At 46.2% G+C, this 13,114-nt stretch overlaps 1 long non-coding RNA gene across 1 annotated transcript; it reads left to right on the top strand.

Moving 5' to 3' along the window:
• The first annotated feature begins 6,045 nt into the window (after positions 1–6,045).
• LOC122457568 lies at positions 6,046–11,153 on the top strand. The gene is made up of 3 exons (XR_006277175.1): positions 6,046–6,056; positions 8,633–8,638; positions 11,011–11,153. It is a non-coding gene; the product is annotated as an uncharacterized LOC122457568 (long non-coding RNA).
• Positions 11,154–13,114: the final 1,961 nt, after the last annotated feature.

Here is a 13,114-nt window from a genome sequence, read left to right as displayed (position 1 = left end):
CGTTGCCCTTCGTTGTACTCTTTCCAATTTATCCACATCCTTCCTGTAGTGTGGGGCCCAAAACTGGACACAGTACTCCAGATGAGGCCTCACCAGTGTCGAATAGAGGGGAACGATCACGTCCCTCGATCTGCTCGCTATGCCCCTACTTATACATCCCAAAATGCCATTGGCCTTCTTGGCAACAAGGGCACACTGCTGACTCATATCCAGCTTCTCGTCCACTGTCACCCCTAGGTCCTTTTCCGCAGAACTGCTGCCGAGCCATTCGGTCCCTAGTCTGTAGCGGTGCATTGGATTCTTCTATCCTAAGTGCAGGACCCTGCACTTATCCTTATTGAACCTCATTAGATTTCTTTTGGCCCAATCCTCCAATTTGTCTAGGTCCTTCTGTATCCTATCCCTCCCCTCCAGCGTATCTACCACTCCTCCCAGTTTAGTATCATCCGCAAATTTGCTGAGAGTGCAATCCACACCATCCTCCAGATCATTTATGAAGATATTGAACAAAACGGGCCCCAGGACCGACCCCTGGGGCACTCCACTTGACACCGGCTGCCAACTAGACATGGAGCCATTGATCACTACCCGTTGAGCCCGACAATCTAGCCAGCTTTCTACCCACCTTATAGTGCATTCATCCAGCCCATACTTCCTTAACTTGCTGACAAGAATGCTGTGGGAGACCGTGTCAAAAGCTTTGCTAAAGTCAAGAAACAATACATCCACTGCTTTCCCTTCATCCACAGAACCAGTAATCTCATCATAAAAGGCGATTAGATTAGTCAGGCATGACCTTCCCTTGGTGAATCCATGCTGACTGTTCCTGATCACTTTCCTCTCCTCTAAGTGCTTCAGGATTGATTCTTTGAGGACCTGCTCCATGATTTTTCCAGGGACTCAGGTGAGGCTGACCGGCCTGTAGTTCCCAGGATCCTCCTTCTTCCCTTTTTTAAAGATGGGCACTACATTAGCCTTTTTCCAGTCATCCGGGACTTCCCCCGTTCGCCACGAGTTTTCAAAGATAATGGCCAAGGGCTCTGCAATCACAGCCGCCAATTCCTTCAGCACTCTCGGATGCAATTCGTCCGGCCCCATGGACTTGTGCACGTCCAGCTTTTCTAAATAGTCCCTAACCACCTCTATCTCTACAGAGGGCTGGCCATCTCTTCCCCATTTTGTGTTGCCCAGCACAGCAGTCTGGGAGCTGACCTTGTTAGTGAAAACAGAAGCAAAAAAAGCATTGAGTACATTAGCTTTTTCCACATCCTCTGTCACTAGCTTGCCTCCCTCATTCAGTAAGGGGCCCACACTTTCCTTGGCTTTCTTCTTGTTGCCAACATACCTGAAGAAACCCTTCTTGTTACTCTTGACATCTCTTGCTAGCTGCAGCTCCAGGTGCGATTTGGCCCTCCTGATATCTTTCCTACATGCCCGAGCAATATTTTTATACTCTTCCCTGGTCATATGTCCAACCTTCCACTTCTTGTAAGCTTCTTTTTTATGTTTAAGATCCGCTAGGATTTCACCATTAAGCCAAGCTGGTCGCCTGCCATATTTACTATTCTTTCGACTCATCGGGATGGTTTGTCCCTGTAACCTCAACAGGGATTCCTTGAAAAATATCGTCATTATACTGATAGGTAAACTTAGGCAAAGGGAGATGTGACATGGTGAAGGTCACACAGAGAATGACAGACAGAACCCAGGAGTCGTGACTTCCCTGCTGGAACTATCGTCTCTCCATTACTAACTGAGCACATGTCAAGAAGGAAATGGACTCATGGTCCAGCAGGGCTTGTTCATTAGGTGAGCATGACAGATTTGCCCAGGACGCAACCTGGAAAGGGGGTATCGCTGAGCCCTCTGGCATACCAACCTGGGCTCCCTTTCACACTTTGAGGATGTGACAAGCTGTAATCCTCTCCAGGTTTTGGACTCTTACAGACAGACACAACTGCATCCAGCTGCAGTTACATGAATGCTTTCACTACACACTTATGAACCAACAATAGAGAGGCTCCAACCAACTCCCCCTCTCCCCCACAGGTCCCCAGTCTAGGACCCCAGAGCTGTACCATCTTATCCTGGTCAGAAGCATGGAGAGGGTAAGTTTATTACCCAGTCCACCCCTCCCTCAATGTGGAGAGGACAATATACTAGCCCCTGTTCCTGAGCACATTTCTCTTTTGCATTTCAAACAACACACTGTATTAGGTAAAAAAAAAATATAAAACTGAATTATTAACTACAGAAGGATAGATTTTAAATGATTATAAGTAATGAGTGTACAGAACAAAGGAGATGACCTAAGAAATAAAGCAAAATGACAATCTAAGTTCAAAAACTTGACAGGATTTGAATCATGCAGTGTGTCACCCTGATGGTACATGCAGTCCACCTGTCCTCCATGCACAGGCTAGAAATGCCTTCAGCCTAGGACCAAATCCCCAGTTCGGTCCTTGTTCCTAAGGATTTTCCAGATGTTGAATTATGGAGGGGAGTGAGGCTAAGCGATTTTGTTACTTCCACCTTTTATGGCTTCTGTCATTTGGAGGGATCTTCATTTTTCCAAGCAGAAGCCCCCAGCACAGTTAGCAGAAAAGTACAGGCACAAATGGAGTCCAGTGTCACATGAGCTGCTCCTTTGCCCTCACGTGCTTTCAGAATTTTTGGTACAAAAATGAGACATGCATACAAATAGGGTAATCATATTCAGCAAATCATAACTTTTTCACTGATACCATTGATACCTGTTGCTTTGGCGGCACAGAATGTCACCCCTCCCGCCTTAGTTTACTGCAGAAGTGTTAGTCACTGACTAGTTTGGAAGGAGTGTGCCCAAGGCCTTCTTAAGGTATGGAACACACAATGCCCAAGTGTTGCAAACTTTGGAGTGTGATCCACATGTGTTTTTACAAAGTTGTGTGTGCCTTCTATTTGTCACTAGAAAACCTGTCTTTGTATATGTGCAGGATTGTCAACCCTTATGCTTTTCCAACTTGTGATAACTCAATACAGATAGTCATCAATGCCATGCAGTGGTTTGGCTCAGTTTCCCCTTCCCCACAGCAGACCAGGTTTATTATGCTTTCCCTGCTGTAACAAGCTTTGAGCCTGTTTAGAGGTGTTAGCTGAGAAGCAGTATTCCCATAGGGCTTCTTGTTTACTATTTGTAGCATGTCCAAAAGCTTTTCCCAAAAATCATGCATATTACACCTTTTCATAGGATTTACCATCAGTATCAAATTCTTTGTTATACGATTTATCATTAGCAACAAACATTGCATCATGAGATGGAACAATAACTTTGTATTTGGGTACCCTCCGTCCCCCTTCTCTCTATCCGTGCAAAGTCAGTTGTGTGACTGCTCCCCTCTGGCAGGTCAATTACACAGTTCCCTGTCAAAGCTGGAGCCACAGGTTGGGTGCCTGGAAGCACAGATGCTGAATCATAGAATCATAGAATATCAGGGTTGGAAGGGACCCCAGAAGGTCATCTAGTCCAACCCCCTGCTCAAAGCAGGACCAAGTCCCAGTTAAATCATCCTAGCCAGGGCTTTGTCAAGCCTGACCTTAAAAACCTCTAAGGAATCAGCCATTCTGGCCTGGGCATCGTCCCCCAGGTGATCAGTGAGGAGACATTCCTGTACTCCCACTGTTCCTCCCCCATTTTCCTCCTCTGGGCCCCCCTCTAGGACACATACCCTGTGCTGTCTAGAGTGGGAACTATCCCCTGTTCAGCCGTGAAGGACTCACAGCTAAGAGCCAGGACAGAGGTCTCAGTGGCAGGCTCCAATTCCCTCTCCCTTTCTCAGGTGGCATTGCCTCCTGCTGCTTTGTTAAAGAAAACCATAACCACCTCTTCAGTAGTTTCTATGATTCTATCACCCTTCTCTGGGATCCTGTAGCAGGGTGAAAACCCCACTCTGGCCCTGAAGGGGTTAAAAGAGCCCTGGGAGAGGGCTGCCCTGGGGAGCCAATAGTAAAAGCAGCCCTGCAGAGGGCTGGGGCTGGGGAAAAGGGGTGAAAGCAGCAAACCTAGTTGATTGGGGAAGCAGCCACAGCTGTGGCCAGCTCAATCAGGGTCCAGCTGGCCCTTAGAAGAGGCCAGGAGCTGGGAGGAGACCCTGTCTCTCCAGCCTGGAGGGAGAAGGACCTGGCTACCTGAGAGAAGGGGTACCTGAGGCAGAGTCATGCTGGGAAAAGGCAAAAGGAGCTGGGGAGCTCCAGCCTGGCAACTCCCCAGGCTGCAGGCCTTGAGCAAGGCCTAGGGAGGTATTGGGGCTGCAGAGGGGCAGCCCAGGAATAGGCAGAGGCAACTGGTCCCAACTTCCTTGCCAATGATGAGTGGTTTTTACAGACTGCAGTCTGCCCCAGTGAACGGGGACTAGATGATTGGCAGTAGCCATGGAGGCAAGGTGGGGATAGAGGGTTGGGTGGGTTTCCCTGGGAGGGGAAACCCAGAGTAAGGGGGTACTGCTGGGGGCAGAACCCTGATGTTAAAGGGCACTGGGGTCCAGGAGGTACATGATGCCTGAAGCAGGCGGGACACTGGCCAGAAAGAGGCGCTCCAGACCTGGAAAGAGCTAACTCCCAGGATGACCAGCAGGAGGTGCTGCACCAGTGAATGTTTGCTTCACTACAGCTTCCCCCTGGAACACATCTCCCTGTGCTCCCTAGCATTGGGGTTGCCCCTTGTTTAGCTTCAACACTGACATTTTTTTCCCTAAGGCAACGCTGTCTTCAGCTACAGGCCAGGAGCTGGTCTCAACCACCCCCACCCCTGGAAACATGCAGCTTCCCCCCATACTGCAGAGGAATCAAGGAGACCTCTCATTCTTTGAGCAGTTCCTGGGACTTTCCCCTTTCCCTCTGAGATCCCAGCAGAAAGCACCTTCTTGCTGAAGGTGGACACTTTAACAGCCTGAGCTACATGGAAGAAATCATTGCCAATTAGCATATCAATAGGATTATTGTCGACTACCCCCACTGATAATACAGCTTCCAAGCCCTTGGTTTCTATGTGCACTTTAGCCAAAGGCAAAAGGATTTTGTAACCGCAAAATAATCAAATAATAAAAGTTCTGCCATCTGCCCTGTCAGTATGTCTTCTAGTTGCACTTTACCTCTCCTAACCACAGAAATTTCTGCCCTTGTATCGTCCCACCTGAGTTGTTCCCTGCTATTAATAAAAAGAAAAGGAGTACTTGTGGCACCTTAGAGACTAACAAATTTATTTGAGCATAAGCTTTCGTGAGCTACAGCTCACTTCATCGGATGCATTTGGTGGAAAATACAGAGGGGAGATTTATATACACACACAGAGAACATGAAACAATGGGTTTTATCATACACATTGTAAGGAGAGTTTCAGGTTGGGGGGCTGTCTGTAAGCAAGGACTGGCCTGTCTCCCAAGATCTGTGAGAGTGATGGGTCGTCCTTCAGGATAGGTTGTAGATCCTTGATGATGCGTTGGAGAGGTTTTAGTTGGCAGCTGAAGGTGATGGCTAGTGGCTTGTAGTCCATCTTTGTGTGGAATGTTGAAAGCAAACAGGGAAAGATTAAGAATGAGCTCTCAAAACTGGATACTCTCTTAAAGAACCAACCTTCCACACAAACTTCCTCGTGGCTGGACTTTACAAACACTCGACAAGCCATTTACAACACACACTTTGCTTCTCTACAAAAGAAAAAGGACACTAAACTATCTAAACTACTACATGCCACAAGGGGCCACAACAGTGGTTCCCGTAACCCACCCAGCAATATTGTTAATCTATTCAACTATACTCTTAGCCCAGCAGAAGAATCTGTCCTATCTCGGGGCCTCTCCTTTTGCCCCTCCACCCCCACGAACATGATACAGTTCTGTGGTGACCTAGAATTCTATTTTCGACGTCTCCAACTCAAGGAATATTTCCAACCCACCTCTGACCAACATATTAACCCACAGAGACCTTCCTACCAACACTACAAAAAGAAGGATTCTCGGTGGACTCTCCGGAAGGTCAAAACAGCAGACTAGACTTCTACATAGAGTGCTTCCACCGACGTGCATGGGCTGAAATTGTGGAAAAGCAGCATCACTTGCCCCATAACCTCAGCCATGCAGAACACAATGCCATCCACAGCCTCAGAAACAACTCTGACATCATAATCCAAAAGGATGACAAAGGAGGTGCTGTCATCTTCATGAATAGGTCGGAATATGAACAAGAGGCTACTAGACAGCTCTCCAACACCGCTTTCTACGAGCCATTACCCTCTGATCCCACTGAAAGTTACCAAAAGAAACTACAGCATTTGCTCAAGAAACTCCCTGAAAAAGCACAAGAACAAGTCTGCACAGACACACTCCTAGAATCCCAACCTGGGGTATTTTATCTGCTACCCAAGATCCATAAACCTGGAAATCCTGGACGCCCCATCATCTCAGGCATTGGCACCCTGACAGCAGGATTGTCTGGCTATGTAGACTTCCTCCTCAGGCCCTACGTTACCAGCACTCCCAGCTATCTTCGAGACATTACTGACTTCCTGAGGAAACTACAATCCATTAGTGATCTTCCTAAAAACCTCACCCTGGCCACTATGGCTGTAGAAGCCTCTCCACCAACATTCCACACAAAGATGGACTACAAGCCGTCAGGAACAGTATCCCCGAAAACGTCACGGCTAACCTGGTGGCTGAACTTTGTGACTTTGTCCTCACCCATAACTATTTCACATTTGGGGACAATGTATACCTTCAAATCAGCGGCACTGCGATGGGTATCCGCATGGCCCCACTGTATGCCAACATTTTTATGGCTGACTTAGAACAACGCTTCCTCATCTCTCGTCCCCTAATGCCCCTACTCTACTTTCACTACATTGATGACATCTTCATCATCTGGACCCATGGAAAAGGACCCCTTGAGGAATTCCACCAGGATTTCAACAATGTCCATCCCACCATCAACCTCAGCCTGGACCAGTCCACACAAGAGATCCACTTCCTGGACACTACGGTGCTAATACGCGATGGTCACATAAACACCACCCTATATCGGAAACCTACTGACCGCTATTCCTACCTACATGCCTCCAGCTTTCATCCAGATCATACCACATGATCCATTGTCTAAAGCCAAGCTCTACGATATAACCGCATTTGCTCCAACCCCTCAGACAGAGACAAACACCTACAAGATCTCTATCATGCATTCTTACAACTACAATACCCACCTGCTGAAGTGAAGAAACAGATTGACAGAGCCAGAAGTCACCTACTACAGGACAGGTCCAACAAAGAAAATAACAGAGGTAATACTAATTGTGTGTGTTTATTTATATCTTGTTAGATGTTAACCATGTAAACAGATGGTTTCTGTCTGTTGGTATATCTGTTGATTCAAAGATCAAAAGAAAATATTAACATTTAAATTAAACTTGGGTGTAATAATTTCATTGTCTATACTTCTATATGATGTTTGTAGTTATCTACCTATGCACGCTTAATGGATAATTAAAGGAGGTGTAGCAGTTTGGAGGGATATTTTGGGGGAGATAGGGCTCCAAGTGACCTTCCCTGAATGTTTGTTTAAATCACTTAGTGGTGGCAGCGATACCAAGGGCAAGGAAGAAATTGTGCCTTGGGGAAGTTTTTAATCTAAGCTGGTAGCAATAAGCTTAGGGGGTCTTTCATGCAGATCCCCACATCTGTACCCCAGAGTTCAGAGTGGGGAGGGAACTCTGACACATCTAATTCTCTTACAATACAGGTTTGCATTTCAAAGCTCAAGTTCATTTCCCATGGCTATGTTGCTATTTATCAGAAGTGATCCTAATGACCATTTATACACTTCTCTAATATGTCTTTAAAGGTTGAATTTTAGTCAATTAGCGTGCTAGTTGTATAAACCTTTCTGACCATGTCACACCTATTTACTCACATTTGATTATAGGAACCATCTGTATCCTTATGTCTTGGGGCTTTTACTGTACTCTTCACTCATGCTCCTTGTACTCAGAGGTAGGAGGCTTGGGTGGACAGAAGAAAAGATTTTAGATAAAATCCATTTTCTCCAGCTTCTCTGCTGATGGGTGGGCTCGGAAGGAATGGAACCTCCCCAGAAGAGGGACCAGAGAGAGGCAGTATTGCTCCAGCTCTTTACAAACACAGAGATTGGATGAGTCAGAAGAAGCTGGGGTAGGAGAGAGGCATGATGGCAGCAGAAGGGACTCTTTGGTTTCAGAGCTATGGCTGCAGCAGAGGGACAGACTCCAGATGAAGGAGAAGCCAGGAGGTGGCCTCTGGACACCTTAGAGGGCTCTGACGAATCCCAAAGAATGCTCCAGGGCAGTGAGGACACTGAGGTGGGAATGGTGTGCAGGTGTTGTATTGTGTTTAACTGGATCCGGGTATCTCTTGTGCTGTGTAAAGTAGAGGAATTGGTTTAGCAATCCCTTTTGCAAGGCCTGGATCTGTTTGCTTTAACGATCCTGTGCCCTGAAAGAGAGAAACTGAAAACAGTTTGCCCTAGGGCCGGGGGGGGGGGAGCTCTGGGAAAGTGTGTTGAAGGAATTGGAGAGTCTGGGGGGAGCGAAGCCAAATCTAGTCTCAGGGCCCTGGTGCTTGACATGCAGCTCTCTGTATAACCCACACACCTCCTGGGTGTGGTGTTCTGTCCCATCTAGTGGTACTGACACCACTTAAAGAGAGAGATTAAATGAGTCTGCTTGACAGCCTTAACTAATAGGCAGTTGGCTTTTACCTCATGTGGTAGAGGCTCATGTACTAAGCTCCAAAGGTACAAGATTCGATCCCGCCCACTGACAACTAAGGTCTGTCGGTGTTACAAGTGGGGGGATCGTCCGGGATTTCAACTGAGAAATCTTCAGTGCTACCGAGGTAGTTTGATTCCTGTTTTTGTAACTGTGAAGATGAAGCTAGAGGGGAATCCTCTTTCTTTTAAATCTTTTTATTACCCTGTAAAGTTACCTTCCATCTGGATTTTGCAGGTATAATTCTTTTACTTTTTTCTTTATAATAAAGTTCTTCTTTTAAAAACCTGATAAATTTCAGTGTCCTGAAGGCAAAGGGTCTAGTCTGTGCACACATTGCTAAGGCAATTAGTTGGTCTATTATTCTCAAGCCTCCCCAGGAAAGGGGGTGAAGGAGCTTGGAGGGATATTTTGGGGGAATAGGGATTCCAAGTGATCCTTCCCTGAATTTTTGATTAAATCACTTGGTGGTGGCAGCAGTACCATCCAAGGACAAGGAAAGGAATTTGTGCCTTGGGGAAGTTTTAACCTAAACTGGTAGAATATAAGCTTAGGGGGTCTTTCATGTGGATCCCCACATCTGTACCCCAGAGTTCAGAGTTTGTGGGGGGGAACCCTGACAGTCTCTCCCTTGGAAAGTGCTCCGCAGAATGGAAGAGGCAGGGAGTCCCTGTTCTCATGGATTTTGTCCCATCTCATTCTCTCTATCCATGAATTTTGGTTCCTTTTCTCTCCCTTTCCTTTCTAACTCCTCACACACACACATCCCTCCCTCTCTCTGCCACTTCTAATGCTAATCCCACCCTAGGTGCCAGTTACAAACACTCAAGGCTCTGTAATTCCATCCACTTCAATGGAAATAGCAGGTGTTGCACTGTGAGTTGCTGCAGCTGAGCACTGATCTGGCTGGGCATGAAGCAGTGCGCGTTAGTCTGGTTAATAATCCACGTAACCTTAAGTCCTTCGTCATTACCATCAAGCAGCCTGCAACTGCAAACTGCAACGAGCTCAGTATTAACCTGTCTAGAGGCTCAGTATTAACCTGTTGGGCAGAAGGCAGCTTCTTAGATAGGGTTGGATGCTGCTAGAAAGATGTGGGGGCTCCGCTCTTACAGTGCAGCATTTGTGGGGATGTCATGGCTGCAGGCTTGCTACAAAGCAAGAGATTTATAGAACAATGGGTACCCCAGCTCCAGTGGATGGAAGCAAAATGTGGGGGGCTGAGGAACTCCAGGTTGATGTTTTCAATGCTCACAGTCTCCAGCAGCTGCTCCATCTCAAGATCTACAGCAGCACAAGAACAAGCGTGAGGAATTCTTGAACCCACAATCGTGCCCATCAGCGCTGTGCCAGTCTTGGCAGCTTTCTTGCTGGGGACACACAGCTAGAGTGAAAGACCAGCATATTCTGAAGTGGGCATACCAAGGAATATCACAATATTGCCAGTGATCACCTGGGTGCCAAAAGTTTAGGTTGCACAACAGACCTGCCACTGCATGAATATATAACCTGATCCCCTTAAACACCTTCCCAGAGGATAATCGGGGCAGCACTCGATTTGCAAGGAGGCTATGTTCCTTTGGGATTTGCCATGAAGATAATGGTGATGCCTGATGGGACGAACGGCTCCCCAGATACTATGGCAAAAGGTCTGTTTCTCCAGTAATGTGTGTGAGGCTGAGGTCTGATAAACAGAAAGTGCAGGAGACGCTCACTGAACAATGAAAGTAAGAGGGACATTTTCAGGGGGTCACATATTGCACATGTGATAGGTAACGGGGAAAACACTCTTTCAATTTCCTTTGCTCTGAACCATGGCTTGCTTTTCTCCTGTAGTACAGAACAGAATGTTGTTTTTTTCAGGACATGGATGTATGGCTTAGATTAAAACACAAAATTAGACCTTAGAGAGCTCTAGTTTGATAGATATATTGCTGTGACACGCTGTACCCCAAAGCAACACCCTGGAACCCCCATATTAACCACTGTTATATAGTTGCCACAAATCCTGTACAAACTATGTCATGTGAGGTGTCAATGCAAAAGCTATGGTTTGCTGAATATGATTATCCTATTTGTATGCATGTCTCATTTTTGTATCTGAAGATATGAATATTTACAATTTACCTGTATTTCAAATGTGTTTGTTCCTGTGGTAACTCCCACATGGTAGTTTACATCTAGTCGAGCCAGCACATTATGAAAGGACAAGTAGGCATGAAGCACTTAAAGGCTATCAGTATTAGGGGGCTTATTTCTTCACCCGCTTACTTCCCTGGTCCTTCTCGCATGAACAGAGAGCAACAATACCCGAAGTCCAAAGGTGCAAACAATTCGATGTGTATTGGGGTGAACTTCCAGCAAGCATGATTCCAGTTTCCTTCTTTAGTGTCCACCTACCCCGCTCTGACACCACAGAGCCTTACCTGTGTCCCTGTTCCCATTCTCCCCCCCCTTTACTTCCTGATTGACTGCAGACTATATAGTAAAACTTGAGTTCTGCTTAGCTATACCTTAACCAATCATTTTACTGAAATTTAACCAACCAATCCTAACATATTGTAACATGATTATGTAACCAATTATATCCCACCACCTTAATTAGTTTACACCCAGCAAAATTAATTTATACAGCAGACAGAAATGATCACAGAACCAGACAGAGATTATACAGACAAACAATAGGGAAATGGGGACTACAGTGATAGAACAACACAGAAATGAGGATTTCACATCCCAGCTATTGATAAGTGAGTTCTTGCCAGACAGGATGCTGTCAAACTAAGTTTCCTTTTACATTTTCTAGGCCCTTCCCTTTCTCTGGAGGCGATGGGCATTATCAGGACAGGACTGTATTCCTAGCAGCCCAATAGCACCTGATTTCAATGTGACTAGTTTGGAATGTGAGAACGTGACTGTTTGCTTCCCAGCTTATGGCTGCCTCTTAGCCTAAGCACAGGGCCTCAGACTGTCACAGTCAGAGAAGGCCCTTACACCGGCAGACAGTGATTTTGATTTCTTTTATACCTCTATAACTAGCTAAGTGATAAGAATACACCTACATTCTTAAAGTATAAGCCTTTACAGACAGGCCTGAATATCTATATCCTAACAGTCAGCATTAATAGCAGGTTTCAGAGTAGCAGCTGTGTTAGTCTGTATTTCCAAAAAGAAAAGGAGTACTTGTGGCACCTTAGAGACTAAAAAATTTATTTGTAACGGATAATTACCTTATGCTGATGAATGGAAGAGTTACCAGTGTATTCACAGGAAATAGGTAATTCTATTTCAAAGCAACAGTTCTTCATTATCATAGCCTGCAAATGGTCTTTAAAAGAATACTTGGGTCCTGATCCTGTCATCTCAAATCCGCTTAAGCTTCGTCAGGAGAAGCGCAAGTCACAAGACTGAGGTCTACAGTTCCATTCTGGATCACCCTGATACTGAACATTGGACTGCAAGCTAAGGATTAATTCTGAAAGAATTCTGCAACTCTAAAGCTCACCATCTCGATCATGAAACTGACTTAAGAATTCTATTCATATCTCTATGTATAACTATGTCCAGTCACTGCAGGGCGGAGGGAGGCATTGGGTCATTAACTGGGGCTGCCTCCTACCCGCAGGCAGGCTCCTTGTCAGGCTGCAGCAGCTCCCGTGCCATCCCCAGAGCAGAGGGAGCCCAGCTGGGGGGAGGGCAGGGTGGGAGGAGGACGTGATGGGATGTACCTCTGGGAGAAGCCTGGAAGCTGTTGGAACCGCTGTGCACACAAACCATTCAGCTGGGTTGGCCTCTCCCCCTGCTCTGCTGGTGTCACACAGCCAGCCCCTCCGGGCCCTGTTATCACCCAACATGACAGCAGGTATTGCCACACACTCAACTAAGTTACCTGAGTGCTTTACCTAAGCTACTCATGGACCATCAGCCAATATCCCGGCTCCCCAGCCTTACACCCCTCCTGGAGCATAGCATAGAATCAGAATTACACCTTCTTGCACCAGTCTTTGCTAACGGAGCTAAGAGTCCCAAACACTTCACTCAAAAACACACTAGTTAAGATGAAACATAAATCAGGTTTATTAACTACAGAAGGATAGATGATAAGTGATTATAAGTGATAAAAAACAGATCAAAGCAGGTTACTCAGGAAATGAAACAAACTTGCAGTGTAAGACTTGTATATGCTTGATAGGATTTGAATCAGCAATATCTCACCCTGACTGATGGTACAAGCAGGCTTACAGATTCCTGAGGAACAGGCTGTATCTGCTTTGAAGCCTGGGTTCCCCTCCCTGATTCAAACTCCTTTGTCTTCCTGAGCTTCTTGCAGGTGTTGAGTTGTGG

Source organism: Dermochelys coriacea, chromosome 1 (assembly GCF_009764565.3).
Source record: "Dermochelys coriacea isolate rDerCor1 chromosome 1, rDerCor1.pri.v4, whole genome shotgun sequence".
In the NCBI taxonomy this organism is placed as follows: domain Eukaryota; kingdom Metazoa; phylum Chordata; order Testudines; family Dermochelyidae; genus Dermochelys; species Dermochelys coriacea.
The sequence above is the reverse complement of the archived record's forward strand: the minus strand, read 5'-3'. Positions and strand labels throughout refer to the sequence as shown.